At 35.3% G+C, this 17,471-nt stretch overlaps 1 protein-coding gene across 3 annotated transcripts in view; it reads left to right on the forward strand.

Moving 5' to 3' along the window:
• Positions 1–17,471, forward strand: part of LOC150101351 (methionine synthase-like) — an 815,136-nt gene that overhangs the window by 736,537 nt on the left and 61,128 nt on the right. The gene's annotated exons all lie outside the window — the stretch shown is intronic.

Raw genomic sequence — 17,471 nt, forward strand, 5'->3', positions numbered from 1 at the left:
CCCACTGCAAGGTCATAAATCATCCAACTACTTTCTTTTTCCCTTTGAAACACTAAATAAACAACACAACATGTTGTTTTCCAAAAAAAAAAAACAAAAAAAAACATAAGAAAATAGAAGTTAATTGGATTTTAACCATTATTATTATTATTATTATGTAACACCTCCAGGGAGTCCAAAGACTCATCGAGGGAGAGTGTGCCAACAGCATTGAATGACTAATTCCCTTCCAATTACTAACCATGCTCAAACTTGCTTAACTTTTTGCTGAGCCATCAGTAGTAGAGGCTCTACCAATTGACCAACCTTTGGTTTTTCATTGTTAATTTTTTTCTTTCTTGTAAATCAGGTTCTTCTGTAAATGGTGCTTGTTTCCATTGCACTAGGCATCCCAAAGAGAAATCATTCAAGTTTCAATTGTAGTTTCTGAGTAGCCGAACTTTTTCTAGGCCTTTATTTATCCTGTTCCCAAATTAATCAGTCTGTGGCAGGAGCAGGTAGGGTTTCCCTTCCAGTAAATTTGAGATTTTTAACCCAACATCTCAAAGAAAAACTACCCATAGAATTCACACTATTACAGACAATAATATAGGTTAACATCTATATTATTGTCTGTAATAGTGTGAATTCTATGGGTAGTTTTTTTATTTAGGGCCATGAGATGGCAGCAGTTGTCTGTCATGCACTCTTCAGTTCATTGATAACCTGAGCTCTACCTGCTCCCTTTGGGGAGTAAAGGATTTATATCTGATGGTAGCAAAATGTTCAAGTGCTGTTGAAATAGTTCTAATAAGAAATAGTTGAAATAAGGAGGAAACAGTATTAGAAGATTTATATTTTCTCTATATATATTTTTTATTTTACTTGTAAATCTAATACAAAGTGTGAACAGTGCTTTCTTGCGAAGTAAAAAAAAAAAAAAATGTTTCAAAGTACAATTATATGAAACCCAAAGAGACATCTGCATGCCAAGAAAGAAAGTAGGCATTAAGCATACTAAATTTCACTAGTTATATTTCTGTTTTTCAGCATTTATTATGTTTTAATAGTTTGATGGTTTCATTAGAATTATAGCTTTGTATTACTGATAACATTTAATGTGTGCTGCATTAATTCAACCTTTCATAACTGGTGTTATGAGATTGGTTGATATATAAAAGCATTGAAGATATAGTATGTGCTTGAACACAAACAGTAGTGTGGCCAGATGTACATTAAAAAAAGGCTTGAAGGTATAATTACAATATGGACATTATATAACTAAAAGGATGTTGCTCACTTTGAAGGATGAGGGCATTAAGAGTGCAGCAGTTTATATTGGAAAAGTTGATGAGTCTCCCTATAAAAGAGCATGAAAGTTTTTTTCACTTAGTTGTAAATAAAATTAAAGATGCCAATAAATTATATTCTTGTTTAATCCTTTATCTAAGTGTAAGCAAACAAAGTTTGCATGCGAAGTATTTTCAAGACCAGGCTATTTGTATATAGATGCTAATGACTTCACATTATTGCCTTAATATCTCATAATAATAATTATTATTATTAATACCAGACCTCCATGGAGTCAAAAGACTCATCATGGTAGGCAAACAATGTTACACACAAAGCCCCCTTTCCAACATTCACTACAGTGTCAGGCAAAGCCTTCCTCTGACCAACCATTCTCCATGCAAAGAACCTATTCCTTATGCCCCTGCTCTCACCCTCCAGGTGTGTCCATCTTGTTCTATCCCTTCCCCTCATTCTAAGAAAAATTTCTTCCACATTAACATGGTAACAACCATTTACCATCTTAAATGTCTCAGTCATATTCCCTCTTTTCCTCCTATTAACAAAGCTTTGCAAATTGCATTCCATCAATCTGTCTTCATATCCCACATCCAAAGTCCAGTTACAGCCTTAGTCAGTCTTCTCTGGACCCCTTTCCAACATATCCTCATCACCTTGAAATCCAGGGGACCAAATATGTGCACAATAATCCATACGAGGCCTGAGAGGCTAGTGACCCCATCATTTCAGATGTGTATAATGCTATTATTTATGAGAAGGGCCACTAAACAGAATGGGTTTGACCTTTATTGAGGTCTTAACAGTGGGAGCCAGACTCAGAAGAGATACCAAGGTTGAATTAATGCAGAAGTCATATATTTCCCATATTTCACTACTCGATATGACTTCAACCTTGGTTTCTTTTCTGAGTCTGGCTCCCAATGATGACCACAATAAAGGTTTAAACCCGACTGGGTAGTGGCCCTTCTCATAATGCTATGCATTATGGGAAGGGCCACACATATTTCATATGTGCTTTGAATTATAGGATACAATTAATGTGAAGCCACTAGCCTCTATATACAATTAGCCTGGTCATAAAGATACTTCATCACAAACTTTGCTTGCTTACACTTGGATAGAGGATTAGACAAGAATATAATTTCTTGGCTTTTTAATTTAAGATATAATTAGCAGTTGGTAACATTGCTTACCAGCTGGATTGTGTGATACTGTAGATAGTTTTATCTGTCAATTTTATGTGTATTTAATCCACTTAGTCAAATAGATTACCTACACATAATCTATTTGGCCAAGTAGATGCAGTTGCTGGCTGAGAGTGGGTTGCACTTCTGTTCTCAAGCTTGTAGGTTATGGATTTGGGTTTCAATATGGACATGGATGGTTGTGAATGTCTTTAGTTGGTAGATGTTTTTCATCACACTGTGTGAAATTACATGGAGCATGTTGAATTGCCTGAGAGTGTGATGTCTGTAGAAAATGTAATGTATTTAAGGCATGGTATGATGAGTGGTGTGTATGACAGAGACCACTCGTGATATGTCTTTGACTCCATGGTGATCTGAAAATAATAATGATAAATTACTTCCTTCATTATTGGAATCCTAGTATGCATTGAAAAAAAGTTCTGATTTGTTGCATTGAAAAGTTCTGATTCAAATATTCAAATCAGAATATTTGTTATTAATTTTTTTGTTAATTTATAACAAATAAATTTTATTAATTTATTTGTTATAATTATAATTCAAAATCTTCCCTGTAGGGGAGATTTTGAATTATACTTATCCTACTCATGGCAGTGATATATGATAGGACAGTCTTTCATGGAAGAGGTTCACAGTAAAAATATTTTCAGGAATGTTTGAATAGTTTTCAGAATGAAAGCATTCATTCTGCCACAAAACCATGATATCATCATTTGGTAGTGGTCAGTTCAGCCTTTTTTTCAAGCCAGATTAAGCTGAGCATGAATAAGACACATTAAATATAGTAATTAACTTTATTGAAATTAGCAATAAATATTTTGAACTGAAATGAACATTACATCATTAATCTGGAACAGAGAAGCAGGTGCCGCATACTAGAAGGATCATATAAAATCGATAATTAATCATGTTTGATATTTATATAGAATGAAAATCTCCCAAACCTTTCTGGATAGATAGGCAGCTATTCCAGTTTAAGTTGAGATGGTGTAACAGATCATCTCAAATTTTCTTTGAAGATATGCTCATATTTAAAACTGCTTCTTTGGAGAAGTCAAGTACTGTGCCAGTGGATATTGTGTAGTCTCAATATGATGTGTGAGACCTTACTTTTGAAAATTAAACTTTTGATAAATCACTGCTCCATTCCCCCCCCCCCCAAAGACTAGCTAGTCTTCCATAAATATGTTAAATTACACTCATAAGGAATCTAATTAGCACCAGCTAGAGATGCTGTCATTATTACTATTATTATTATTATTATTACAGACCTTTCTTCATCATGGGAGATTTACCTTAGACCATTGCTCCTGAAATACAACTTAAATCTACTACTAACCACAAAAAAATTTTACTCTCCCAAGGTTTACTTCATATAAATATTGTTATAGATTGCTTAAATCATCATCATCATCATCATACGTATCAAGGATTTAGGCCTAGTATGGCCTGTTCCGGCCTTAGAAGATATTGTTGAATCGTTTAAGAGGACGTCCTGGTTTTCTTTTTCCTAATGGCTTGTACTTTAAGGCTTGTTTTGGTAATCTTTCTGTTTTCATTCTTTGAACGTGTTCCATCCATCTATGTTTATATTTTTTAATTTTTTCAATTACTGGTTCTTGGTTTAATTCTTTCATAATATCTTCATTTCTTTTGTGATCAAATAGGGTATACTTTGCAGTTTTTCTCATAAACTTCATTTCTGCTGTTGTTAATCTTTGTTTGTCTTTTTATTTTATTGTCCAGATTTCGCTTCCATACATTAAGACCGGTAGGGCTAATGTATTGTATACTTTTAGCCTGGTTTGTTTTTGAACTAGGTTTGGTTTAAATATAGAGTTAATTACTCCTGTTATTTTTAAATATTTTGCAATTTTTATGTTTATATCTTTTTCATTTTCATAAGTGATCATACATCCTAGGTAGTTAAATGAATTCACCTGTTCTAAGATCTTGTTATCTAATACTATTTTAGTTCTTGCTGGATCTTGTCCTTTAAAGGCCATAGTTTTTGATTTTTCCATTGATATTATCATACCATAATCATTGGATATCTCATTTAGATTTAAAATAGCTTTCTGTAAGTTATCTTCAGAATTTGTAATTATTATTTGGTCGTCTGCAAAGAGGAGAGTGTTTAAGTTAACTGTAGATGAAAGTTTAATTCCTTGATGTAAATTTTTACTCCATTTTATTATTATTTCATTTAAGTAGATATTAAAAAGAGTTGCTGAGAGGGGACATCCCTGTCAGACCCCTTGGTTTATCTCTCTTGTATATGATAGCTCATTATTTAATCTTATTTGTATTTGATTATTTTCATATATACTTGTGACAGCTTTTAGGATATTATTTGGTATTTGTCTTTCTTTTAATATGTTAAATAATATGTTTCTTTTAACTTTGTCAAATGCTTTTTCAAAGTCAACAAATACAATATGTGTTTCTAAATTATATTCTCTTCTTTTCTCTGTTATTAATTTTAGGCAGAAGGCTGGGTCTATACACGATCGTCCTTTTCTAAATCCATTTTGTACCTCTAGAATAAAGTTTTCAGAATATTTCATTAGTTTGTTATTTAAGATTCTGCTGTATATTTTGTAACATGAATTTAGTATACTGATACCTCTATAGTTTTTAGGGTCATCTCTATTACCTTTCTTAAAGATAGGAATCACAATTGCTTTTTTCCATTCTATTGGGGGGATACCAGTTGAGTAAATTTTATTTAAAAATAATAAGAGTCTTCCTTTGAATCTTGTTCCTGCGTATTTATATAGTTCTGAACCTAGCTTATCTTCTCCAGGTGATTTTCCGTTTCTTGTTTCTTTCAGGCTGGTTTCTAATTCTTCTTCGGTTATTTCCTTTTCATTTTCGTTAATTGTTTGCCAGTTGTCTTTTTTAAAATATTTGTCTGTCCACAGTTCTGTGTAGTAATTTAGAAATTCTTCTAATTTCAGTTCAGTGTTTAATTTTATGTTTTCTTTGATATCTGCATTTAGGTGTTTCAAAATCTTATATACATTGGGTCTTATTTTATATAAATCATGTTCTAAATTAGAAACAAATTTATTCCATGATTCTCTATGTCTTTTTCTGACTTCTCTTTTAGCTATGGCTCTTATTCTTTTATATTCTATTTCATCTTCTAATCTTTTACTGCTTAACCATTTGTGATAGGCTTCTTTTTTCTTTTTGATTATTTCTTTGATTGTATCATCCCAGATCTTCAGTTTTGTTTTTTTTTTTATTGAATTTTTTGGTCTTTCCTAAGCTTTCATTTGCTGCTGCATTTAGTATCGTTTTTATATTAAGCCATTCTATTTCTGTTTCTTCATTTTGTTTTATTTTATCTAGATACTGGTTAATTCTTTGTTCATATAGCCATTGTACATTTGTGTCATTCAATAGTCTAGTTTTATAAACAAATGTTTCAATTTTTCTTTCTCTTCTTGTTACTTGTAGCCATTTAGGTGGTAATCTTAATTTTATTTTAACGAGGAAGTGGTCACTGCTTATTTCATATCCTCTGTGAACTCTAACATCTAGTGAAAATTTTGATGTCTTTTCATTTAATATGAAGTAATCTAATATTGATTTCCATCCTCTTGCTGCCCAAGTATATTTATGTATGTCTTTATGTTAATAGAAGGAATTCATTATTTTTTTGGTTATTATAAACTACAAAGTCAATTAATTTTTTTTACCATTTCTGTTTAGAGTGTGTTCTCCATGTATTCCTATATTATTATTAATTTTCGTGTTTCCAATTCTTGCATTTAAGTCTCCTGCTAAAATTATATAATCATTTTTATTTATTTTATTATATATGTTTCGTAGCTGATTATAAAAATCAGTATTATCCTGTTCTCTTCCTTCTTCTGGGGCATATAAACCAATTATTGTTAAATAGCCTCTATCTATTTTTATTCTAGCTTCTATTATTCTTAGATTGCTTAAATACTTAAATTAAATATTGCTTAAATAGCTACTCACCGATGAAGCCTCAAAAAAGTCTGAAACCGGTCTGGGTGGTGACCTCCTACCATAATGTAATAACAGCATACATTTCCTAGGAAGTGTGTTTTTACATTATTAAAAATACCAAAGAATAGCGATCAGAACTTTACTCACCTTTGCAATGAGTTGTCCGGTATTGTACTATGTACTACTATGTACTAGGACTACTTGCATTGGCTCACACTAGTATTTGCCGATATTTTTATAGTTTACTATATTCGGCATGAAACTCTGAGTTTCTTATTCGGTTTTAAAACAATGTGGGATTTAATATCCCCTTAATTTAAATATTGTTATAGATGATATTTATTTAAAAATCTAAATGTTGTGAAAAGAAATGATAAAATTTATAAAAACAAGAAAGTATGTAGCTTGCTGTGGAGCCAGACTCACTTTTGATACACACTTCGACTTGTATTTAATGACAGTAATAAAATGCCTTTTCATTATGTAAAATGTTCAAGTATTACACTAAACTAATTCATGTTATCAGCTTTGGATAGTACTGTATTACAAGGAAGCAAATTTTTTACATGGAGAGTTGTTGGTGAGTGAAATGCATTCATTATGATAGTTAGACATTGCTGGTTGAGTGATCCTCCCACAATGGGCTATTGACTACATGAAGGTTCCTGTAATAATAATAATAATAATATTATTATTATTATTATGTGTGGAGTGATAACACTGTATAATACTGTTGTGAGAGAAATGAGAGAGATTTTTGGAACCTTGATAGTGGATATTTATGAAGTCTTTCATAGGGAAAGAAAAACGTTTAAAAGTTAACAGTCTATGCAAATACATCAAACAGCCACCTAACAAAATTAGAAACATTACACAGGAAAATCATGTCAACACTGATCTGGTTACACGCAACAACCAATATCCGACAAGCACATGGCAATACACAGAATTCTGAGCATTAAAAACCTGAAACACTACATGACATTAACAAGGAATTACTTCAACATCACTTATCGAAACAACAGAGACACATATCGTATAACACGATCTACAACAATTCTCTACATTCCCACACCCTTCAACAACTCATACGGTTCTTTTGTGAGATCGCATCAGATACCCATGCAACTCAACAACCTACCAAGAAATTTAAAACACATAGATAACTACAGAACATTAAAAAACGAACTCTGGAAAATATACCAACAAAGTTAAGATACCATTAACACTAATATACACATCACAAATCACTAGCATCCAATGCCTACATCCCATACATAAACAGTAGCAACAACATAAATAGTGAAGGCTAAATCCCACTCTCTTCATAAAAACTTGCCTCACTCATCTACAAGTAATCCTTATAAACAAGTGCAGAAATTTGTTTGTATAATCACTCTTTCTCAAACTTTGATTATTATTATGTGACACCTCCAGGGAGTCCAAATACTCATTGAGGGAGGACACCTACTCTACATCTCTCTGTCTCCACCACTCAATCCACTAACTGCAACTGCACCAACCTCATTTACTGCCCTCCACCACTAGTATTTTCACAGACAATCACAAACATCCATGCTCACGGTGAGATTCGAACCCACAGCCTTTTGGCTGGAGAGTAGATACACTAACCACTCGGCCAGCCAGTCCAGCATTATAATAATAATAATAATAATAATAATAATAATAATGAACCTACTTAAGGTTTAAAGGTGTTGGGAGAATAAGATGCATATGTGTACTACAGTATTTGATCAAATTGTGCCAGTTTTAATTTTTGTGTTTATAATTACTGGTTTATTTTGTTAATGAAATTATGTTGTTAGAAAAGCTCAATTAATTTTTTTTTTAAATAATAGATTGCCTGCTACATATATGTTGGGTGTACTGAATACACATGTAAGGTTAATATTGAACTGAACAAATACATTGATTTGATTATAAAATTTATTTATTGGAAATCATCACTGACTTAATTTAAATGTATCCATGATATAGTAGATAAAGTGGTATAACAATAGCATGTAATGGCAGCTCATTTTTCTCACTTCATAACTGAAACAAAAACTGGAAGTATAGCATGTAGTGGAGCATGTGTGGAGTGAGAACACTCTAATACTGTTGTGAGAGAAATGAGAAAGATTTTTGGAACCTTGATAGTGGATATTTATGAAATCTTTCATAGGGAAAGAAAAACGTTTAAAAATTATCACGTTACAACAATGATGATGGGCCAACTGTTGGTAAAGAAGATACGGCAGATTGAGTTTTTAATGACTACTCACTTTTCATAGTCTTTCATATAGAAAGAAAAATAAAAGTTCTGAACTTTAAAGGAAATAAAAGAATGGAAGAGAACTGGTTTACATTATGAATTTTAGAGAAAACTAGCCACTGAAATATCAAGTGCTTTTGCGATTCTTTAAAAGGGAATGCTTTAGTGTTCAAATTAAGAATTTCAGATCCAGAATTTTTATTTCTAGAGAGTTGGAAATAAAACGCCTTTAATAAATTCATCAGAAGCTACCCATGATCAAATAACTTGACAGTAAATGAGATAATGTTTTAAAATTATAAAAAAAAAAAAAAGTCTAAATTATGTGAAGAAAATAATATATTTTCAATGCATTCAGAATGTTGCTGAAAATTCACTCACCACTTCTCTCTAATAAATCACCTGTGACGAATAGATTTCTTTAGCTCTACCTTAGACAATACACCTTTTCATACCACCTGTTAAACTCATTCACTGTGTGCACTCTCAGGCAATGCATTCCATTCTCCTACCACTTTTCGTGCAAAAATTTAATTCTTATACTCTTACATACTACTTTCTTTCACAACTTCCAGAGATCGCCTCTTATTCCTGTTCCTTTTCTTTGTTCTAGCATATGAAATATCTCACCGTCCATCTGATAAATCCCTCTCAACAGCATAAATGTCTCAATCATATCACCCCTTCATCTTCCTTCCCATAGATTCTGAAGATTACATGCCCTCAGAGTCAGTGTTCTGTAGTTGCAATATAATTTTGATTATCTCCCTCTATGTCCTCTCTATAGTTAATTCATCTCCTTCAAATCCCACTCATCAAATCTGAGCACAGTAATCCAGATGTCCTGATGAAGGCTTTATGCATTGGAACTCCTGCCCTCTTATCTTTGCTGGGAAGTTGTCTTCCTCAATACTGTAGCAGTATTCTGCTACAGTACTGCTACACCCTTTGCTACATACTCTGCTACTACAAAGGGTGTAGCAGAGTATGTCTCTAGACTTAAAATTTCTATCTAGTATCACTCCAAGATTTCTTGTGATTCTCTACATTTATCTGTATAAACTGGAATTTCCTTGATTTACCCAATTTTCCATCTTATTCATATCCTTCTGAAGAGCCTTGACATCACCACTATTGCTAATAACCCTTCTAGGCTTTACATCATCTACTAACAATTGAATATTTCCCATAATCCAGTGCAGTGCTTTTCACATAAACACTGAATAATAACTGTTCTAGTACTAAATAGTACTAAATACTAAATCCGATGGAACATCCTTATAACCTTCTGATATGTGTTGTTATCTCTCTGATATCTGTTGGAAAGCCAGTTTCCAATGTAATCTGTTAGTATGGTATCCAAACCCACACATTTCAACTTAAATAACAACTCATCCTGCAGCATCCTATAAAATGCCTTTTCAAAATCCAGAAAAATGACAGTGTATGCCTTCCTATCATCCACTGCTCTTGTTTCTTGATTATAAAAGGCAACTAGATTACCAAAAACAAGAATATCTCGTAATACATCCACTCTGTCCTTCATAAATAACATTACCTTCATCTGCCCAATTTTGGCAAAATATGAACCGGTCTGTAGTTTAATGTTTAATAATTCTACCACTACCCTTATAGAGTAGCATTAACTTACCCTCCTTCCACCCCTTATCAATTTGTCCTGTTGCAAGACTCATTAAACAGGCAGGTCAATGGAATGGTCAGATTATTATTATTATTAAAACAAGACCTCATGGAGTCAAAGACTCATCTAGGTGGTCCTTTTATCTTACACACACATCTCATCATACCATGTTTTAAACACATTCAAACTACTTGCAGACACCACGCTCTCAGGCAGGGCATTCCAGTCACTCACAACTCTGCACGAAAAAAACCTGCCTCTCACTCCCTTACTCACACCCTCCTTATACAGTTTCCAGGGATGACCTCTGGTTCTCCCCTGATCTCCCACTATTCTCTGTAGAACTTCTCCACCATTGATCCTATAACAACCCCTTACCAACTTGTAGGTCTCTATCATATCTCCCCTCTTCCTTCTCTCCACGAGACTCTGCAAATTACATCTTTTCAATCTTTCCTCATACTCAACATTCCAGAGGTCAGAAACTACCTTAGTCATTCGTCTTTGGACCCTTTCCAACATCTCTTCATCCTTCTGAAAACCCGGTGACCAAATCTGGGCACAATAGTCCAAGTGTGGCCTAATCAAAGCCTTATACATTGGAACAAGTATCTCCCTATTTCTACATGTCAGTGTCCTCCGCATCATTCCCAGAAGTCTTTGTGTTGTCTTCGCAATTTTGGCGATGTGTCCCCTAAATTTTAGATCCTTATCCACTATCACCCCCAGATCTCTTATTTCCTCTACTTCCAACAATATATTCTCACCAAGCATAAATTCTGCATCCCATCTTTGTTTTCCAAATTTTAAAACCTTACATTTTGCAACATTGAACTCACATCCCCATTTGCTTGCCCAATCACTCAATTTATTCAAGTCCTCTTGCAAGGCCACAACATCTTCACTACTCTTTATGGTTCGTCCCAACTTTGCATCATCTGCAAACAACTGAATATCTCCATCCAAATCTTCACCAATATCATTAATATATAAGTTAAATAGTAATGGCCCTAAAACAGACCCCTGAGGCACTCCACTAGTGACTTTCCTTTTCCTGGATATTGCACCCCCATACACAACTTGTTGATACCTATCAGATAGCCAGTCTCCAATCCAATGCACTAATCTAATATCCAACCCCATCTGCTCTAGTTTGACTGTCAACTTATCATGAGGTACTCTATCAAAAGCTTTTGCGAAATCCAAGTATATTACTGTGTATCCTTCTCCTCTGTCCAAGGAAGCAGTCACTTTATTGTAATAAGTAAGTAGATTACTAAAACATGACCTCCCTTTAGCAAATCCATGCTGTCCATCAAAAATTATACCATTGTTGTCAATCTTGTGAGAACTAGGAACTCTGGATCCTAGTTCTCACAAGCTTCTCCAACAACTTAACCACAACACCTGACACACGGATAGGCCTATAGTTTGATGCTTGAGTTCGATCACCTCCTTTATGAAGTGGCACAATCTTGCCCTCCTTCCACTCTTTAGGAACTTGACCAAGTGCAAGACTCGTATTAAAAAAATATGTCAAGGCAGGTGTCAACTCTCTAGCACACTCCTTCAGAATACGTGGTGATATATTATCAAGTCCCACAGCCTTATTTACATCTAGTTTACTCAACTCCCCAAACACTTCTTGCTCACTTACAGTCAGTCTCTCCTCCCCATCATCAACTGCTCTTAATCTCTCCATGAAGTCACATTCACAAGATTGAAAGATCTTTATGAATTGCTCATTAAGTATCTCCACAACACATTCTGCAACAGCTGTCTTTATACCATTTCCTCCAAACAATGTCATCCTTCCATAATCATTCTTTCTTTTGCTGGCTACATATCGAAAGAACTCCCTAGGATTCTTTTTGGCTTCATTAGCTAACTGCTGTTCATACCTCTCTTTAGCTACTCTCACCAACCAAGTCACCCTCCTTGCCTGGTCTTTGTAGACCTCATGAAATTGGTTACTTCCACTTCTCTTATGCTGTCTCCACAATGCCTTTTTTTTCTGTATTGCATGCTTAATCTCTTTATTCATCCATCTCACACCTACCTTATTTAACCTTCTCACCCATGGTATACATTTAGACATTGCATCTACTAAATAGTTTTTGAAAATCCCCCAAGCTGCATTGATCTCTTTTCCAGCTAACTCCTCATTCCATGCTACATCTGCAAGCTGTCTCCTGAGCTCTTCATAATCACCCCCCTTGTAGTTCCACATATACCCTTTTTTCACAGGGGTCCTTGCACTGCTGGCAACCACCCAGGTAATCACCTCATGGTCACTTTCACCAATTGGTGGATGATTTGACACCTCATTTATAATTACATCCTCCGATGAGATGACCAAATCCAAGACCCTTAATCCTCGTGTGCCCTCTGTTACATACTGTCTGAGGTAGTTATCCCTCAAAAACTCAAGAAACTCATTTTCTTTACTTCCAGTCGCTATCTCTTCATTCCAGTCTATATTGCCATAATTAAAATCACCCATAATGATCACCCTTTTCTTATTTGCTTGGCTTATTTGACTATACATTTCACTATCACCACCATCCACATTACCAGGTCTATAACAACATCCCACCAAGTATTTGATTCTATTCACCTCTATCTCACACCATACTGCCTCAAAACCACTGGCCCTATTTCCCTCTTGCATCTCTACCTTGTATGGACATAACTCTTTCTCTATCATCAATAGCACTCCCCCTCCCTTTTTATCCCTTCTATCCTCACGAAACACATCATACCTTTCCATCTCTATTCCTGTCAGGATGTCGTCCTCATCTAACCATGTCTCACTTATTCCGACAATCTCTGGGTGCACAGATGCAATTAGTGCAACCATTTCATCCGCCTTGTTTCTTATGCTTCTAGCATTGGTATACAAACACAACAACTCATTTCTGGATCTACAGCTAGTTCCACTGATACCATTCACTCGATGTGCTCTCTCCATGCTGAACTGGGGCCATTTCGCTTTCTGCTTCTTCATTTTAGAACCCTTTGCAACAACATCTGTTTCCTCTTGATCCCTGGTCATCCCATTACTTTCCTGCCTACACATGCTCTCACCTCCTCTTGGAGCATCCACCTTTCTCACGCTGTGTATCCCTGTCCACCCTGGGCCTCCCCGTTTCCCTGCTCCTCTTGCACACCCATTCTCTCATTTTCTATACTCATACCACTCACCTCTCCATTGTTTTCCACTTCTTCAATCTCTCCTGTCTTACTCTCCTGCTCTTCCACATCACTCCCCACTCGATCTGATTCATTTTCTCTATTCACTTCTCTACCTTCCAGCAGCAGTCTCTCCAAGCGACTCACACCATAACCACTCAAATGCAGTCCATCGCTCCCATACAGCTCACTTCGTCCCTCAAACTCATTCCACACATTAACAAACTGTACTCCCGTCTCCTCACACATTTCAGCCAGAATACCATTCATAATCCTTGCTCTCCGCCTCATTTCACCACAATCATACCTAGGCAACACACTGACCACCCTTCCTGTCACACTATTCTCTTTTATCTTTCCAAGCAGTCTCTTGACATTCATTTTGACATGCTCTTTGTTCTCTCTCAAATCATTTGTACCAATTAATACAATTAACTCTTTTGCTCGCTCCCGCCTCATATCCAATGCCTCAATCACTCTACTTATTTTACCGCCTGGAAAACATACCTTGTGCATTTTATCCTCTAGCACACCTTTAATAATGGAGTCGCCATACAACGCCACTCGCTCATCTTTCGTTAACTCTTTCATGCCATCATGATTTATTGTAATAGTTTTGACCTGAATTCTCTTAATTTCATTCCGCATCCATTTCATTTCTTGCCTCATCCAATCTAATTCACTTTCCGAACCTCGCGACACATTCTCTCTATCATTAAATCTTTCTAACTCTTGACCCCCTCTTCTCACATTCCCTCTCATTCATCCTTCTTTGTTTCCGTACTTTCGGTCCAACATACGTCCAACTTTCACTATCATTCTTCTCACTTTCACTCTCATTTATCTTTCTTTGTTTCCGTACTTTCGGACTAACATGCGTCCAACTTTCGCTATCATTCTTCTCACTTTTACTGTCATTCATCTTTCTTTGTTTCAGTACTTTCGGTCCAACATGCGTCGAACTTTCGCCATCATTTATTCTTTCGATTTTTTTTACTTGCGATTTCTGCATTACGCAAGTTCTACTTTCATTCGTTCTCTCAATTTCGTTTCTTTCCACCTCTCTTTCGTCCCTTTTAACATCCGTTACGGTTGTCAAATCGCTCTTTTTCTTTTTTCCTGAATTTTTAACATTTTTTCGCTTCTCTTGCTCAGTATCCTTTTCTTTCAAACGTGCAATCGCGATACAATCGGTACTAGCACTTTCTGTCATCAATTTCATATTCGCATTCATTAGTTCTTCGTTCAGGTCACACTTCGCACACACCCTTCTTCCATTCGCACTAAACATCCACAAATCATTTATGTAATCGAAGGAATACATATAACAGACCTCACACTTAACGAAACGACTGAAATCTACATTCAAATCATGGAATGACAATGCCGCCGCCATTTTTTTTTCTCTCTGCCGGTTATAGGTCTAATAATAACCATTTCGTAATTTAGTTTAGACAAGAAAAAAAAACCACACTAATAATACCGGTAGCGTACAACGTTTACAGCCGCTCTTACTCAAACAATTACGCATATATACTTAATTATTCCTAGTAAAAACTTATCTGTATCTGAATCAGGAGCTCTACAAAACACGTCCGCAGTACTTGGGCCCACTAGCGCCCCCTCTGGGGACGGGGATATACTGTGGATATACTGGCAAATACTGACAGTGGCCCACTAGCGCCCCCCCAGAGGGGGCGCTAGTGGGCCAAGTACTGCGGAGGTAGAAGTTTGTCTTTTGTAGTTAGCAACAGATTAGAAATTTTGTTGATTGAATTCGAGGAAATATATTTGATGTTTCTTGAAAATATGTAGAATTTTTGATAAATTATATAGATTATCCAATACATTCACTTCATAGATGGAATGGAAACCATACAAACAAATTATCATTCTTTATATTATCAAACTTCAACTTGTCTAATCCTTGTAATTTTGGTAATTTTATAATTTAACTCTTCATTTTTAGATCTATCCTGTAGAAAGAGGATCTTCTCTATGATTGCATTTATATATTATCACTATAGCATTTCTTTTATTTGCACAGAATTCAGACGTAGATAAAAATTAGAAGGGATAATTTGGCTTTAAATAATGAAGCAGCAATTTCAGAACAAATTCTCTTATCATTATCACTTGAAAGACCACAAAGGTTGTATTCATTGTTATGTATAAAATCTTGATATGAAATGGTTTACGGATAACAGCAAATTAGTGTCATTTAATGAGCACGTGATTGTCTGCATCATTTAGCAGGCATCCAGAAATGTTCACTATCCACTATCCAAAAATAGGCAATTGAATAAGCTCTTTGATGAAGTTCTAAGCTTTATTGAGACAATACAGTTAGTGCACTCATTTTAGTAGGATTCATCATTTATATGGTCTCTCAAAAAATACATCGAGTCTGCCCAGTAAGACCCATTGTAAATTGAATTGGCTGTTGAGTTTACAGAGTGGCCAGCTGTTGAGTTTACAGAGTGGCCAATTTTCCATATCATCTTTTGCCGAGGTAAAAAGGGAGGAGGAATGCTATTGGTGATGGCAGAGAAGTTGTGCCCCCATCAAGGGTGGAGATGCAAGGAGCAAATACTGACAGTGGTTTTGAAGCTATATGGTGGGAAGTGGAGGTGGGCAGGATGGAATGTTTAATAGGGTATTTCTATATACCTGTTAATGTGGAAGGCAGCGAGATGGAAATGTTTAGAAAAATTGGTCTGACTTACAAGAAAAGGGTGATCATTATGGGCAGTTTCAGTTATGGTAATATAGACTGGAATGAAGAGTCAGCATCAGAAACCGAAGAGAATGAATTTCTTCAGTGTTTGAGGGACAGCTACCTTAAACAGTATATAACAGGGGTCACACATGGATCCAGAGTATTGGATTTAATTATCTCATCGGAAGATATTGTTGTAAATAAAGTGTCACCTCTTCCTCTAGTTGTTCAAAGTGACCATGAAGTGATCACTTTGGTGTCCAGCTGTATCCAGACTTTTGTGAAAGCAGGTTCTGTGTGGAACTATAATTTGATTATGACAAACTCAGGAGGTGGCTTACAGCAATATCATGGAATGAGGAATTTTGGATGGGAAGGAAACCAATGCTATTTGGTCTCTACTCAGGAAGTATCTGGGCAGAAGCAATATCTGAATGTATTCCAAAGGTCAGGAGATTAAATAAGGTAGATATAATAAAATGGATGACTGAAGAGGTGAAGTATGCAATCTGGAAGAAAAAGGCATTGTAGTGATAATCAGTTACATGAGGAGTACAATATCCTCTGCAGCAGTTATCCTTATACCATTTTCTCCAATCAGTGCTATCCTACCATAATCGTTCTTATTTTTGCTGGCTACATATCTAAAGAATTCCCTAGGATTTTTTTTTTGTTTGTTTCATTAGCTAACTGCTGCTCATACTGAACTTTTGTTACCCTTACCAACTGAGTCACCCTCCTTGCTGTTCTTTGTATTCCTTCCTCATGGAATTGATTATTATCATTCCTCTTATGCAGCCTTCATAATATTGTCTTTATTGCATGCTTAATGTCTTCATTCATCCATTTCACACCTACCTTATTTAACCTTCTGACCTTTCTAATACATTTAGACAGCTTCTACTAGATAGTTCTTGAATATTGCAGCACCATTCATCTCCTTTCCACTCAACTCCTCATTCTATGCTACATCTCCAAGATGTCTCCTGAGCTTCTCATAATCACTAGCCTTGTAGTTCTACATATACCCTTTCCTTACAGAAGTCTTCACATGGCTGGCAACCACCCAGGTGATCACTTCATGATCACTCTCACTCACCAAAGGAAGATTTGACACATCATTTATATCCTCTGATAAAATCATATCTAAGACCTTCGATC

This window comes from Typopeltis vanoorti, chromosome 11 (assembly GCF_054136105.1).
Source record: "Typopeltis vanoorti isolate ZY-2024b chromosome 11, IOZ_Tvanoo_1.0, whole genome shotgun sequence".
Lineage (NCBI taxonomy): Eukaryota > Metazoa > Arthropoda > Arachnida > Uropygi > Thelyphonidae > Typopeltis > Typopeltis vanoorti.